Source organism: Euprymna scolopes, chromosome 34 (genome assembly GCF_053919585.1).
Source record: "Euprymna scolopes isolate OS-2025 chromosome 34, ASM5391958v1, whole genome shotgun sequence".
NCBI lineage: Eukaryota > Metazoa > Mollusca > Cephalopoda > Sepiida > Sepiolidae > Euprymna > Euprymna scolopes.
Genome location: NC_136515.1, coordinates 34,193,948 through 34,195,960, shown reverse-complemented (window position 1 = coordinate 34,195,960; position 2,013 = coordinate 34,193,948).

Here is a 2,013-nt window from a genome sequence, read left to right as displayed (position 1 = left end):
TTTTCAACCATGTTATTGGTATGTCCGGTATATATAAAGTCCGTTGGTGGTATGGAACTTTGATTAATTTCGGGAGAAAGTACCTCCCTTTTCAAAAAGAAAACAAGAGTATATTCAAGATGGCACAAGAAACTAGGACCGCAGATAGAGGTTAGAACCACAGTAAGATGTCACTACTTAAATCTGTGGGTAACTGGGGATAATTTTTTTGTTATTAATATTTACGAACATACCCGGTCATTTCCTCATTGCTCTCGGCTTTTTAAAACTTCCATATATTCTTTTATCAGCAATGCTTCAAGCAAACTACCATTTACTTTTATCCCTTGGTCTTAGCCAGACAGAGGTTGCACTTACCAAGAGTATATTCCGGTTCTCGGAGAACTGTGCCAGAATCAACTGCTAGATGCCGCAAAAACATTATCCAGAACACAATCAAACATATACATCTACAAAATTAAAAATAATAAGGCAATAAATATTATATTAGTTTATTTGTTTGTTTGTTTTTCCTTTCTTTCCTCTTGTGGCCCTGGTCCTTTCTGCATTGCTCTCTGCTTTTTAAAACTTCCATATATTTAAAAAAACATTGTTTGTGCTTTTTTCTGGCAAGATTTTCAAGGTGTCCATATGCAATCGCATAAAACAAAATGAAAGTCGAATGAAACGAAAGGAAAATATCATTTGTGCCAAGGGTGTTGGTCTAAAATTCTCACAATATTAGTAAAAAGTATTTCTATTATAATCATCTGTATCTTGTTTTTTTGTTTCATTTTTTTTGGCATTAAAACAAATCAATCTACTACATATCTATGACATTGTCAGTAGTAATAACCGGGCAAATATTTATGATTAGGGTAAACCCATGAACATTCTTTAGTAGAGAGAACGTATCGAATAGTTAAAAATGCATTCACATCCATTAAGAATTGTTTTCTATATAGTAACTATGTTATTTAGAAACTCATATTTAAAATGGAGAGGTGACTTTGTTAACTATACTGTTCATATACCGTTTTATTTTTCATAACAATCGTTAATTATTTTTAATTGTTTATGAAATATTCAAGTAGCATTTTGCCAACTAATGACAAATGCAAATCGGCTTTGTTTTAAAAGGGAAATGCATCTTTAGTTGTTTCATTATTTTCAAAATTAAAAGGAAAACATTCGAGAAAAATATTTAGACCCCTCCCACTCTCCCGTATATTTAATATATTTCCCTCCCCCCCCACACACACTAAGTGCATTTTTTGTTTGCGAAAATATATGCAGACATGAGAAGGTTTTAGAGTAATTCGAAAAAAAAAGACTATAACAAATCACTAATTAAATATTTAAACATTTAAAAGGAATCGGGAATCGTATCGGATCGGGAATTTAAGACAGAATTGGTAATTGAATCGAAATCGGGGGAAAATTTGGAATCGTCCCATAACTAGTACACACACACACACACACACACACACACACACACACACACACACACACACACACACACACACACATACACACACACACACACACATATATATGTATATATGGGGGTCGCACAAAAGGACACCGGACATAACCCATCAGCTAATTAAAGCAGAGACAGATAAGATCCTAACATTAAAAATCACTTTTTATATTTTTATTTAATTAAAATTAGCAAAATTAGACACCGGGGAACTAATTTTGGCAAAGTATGAAAATTAAGCATCTACCGAACAAATGTCAACTGAAGACAGAGTTTAAGACCATTCTTAAATAGTTTTTAACAGGATTCTCTTACAGAAACATACATATTTTTAAATACTTACTCTTGTTTGAAAGCAAGTCGATTTTTCTAAGTTAGGTTTTAAGAAGATTTTTCTTGTATTATCGTTTACAATTATTATATTAATAAAAAAAAGTAAAAAATTAAAATCCTATTGCCAGAATTAATTCATCATAATACATTTCGGTTTAATCATACGTCAGTGATTATAAAATTTTGTTAATAGTTTGAAAAAAAAATCAATTACTCCG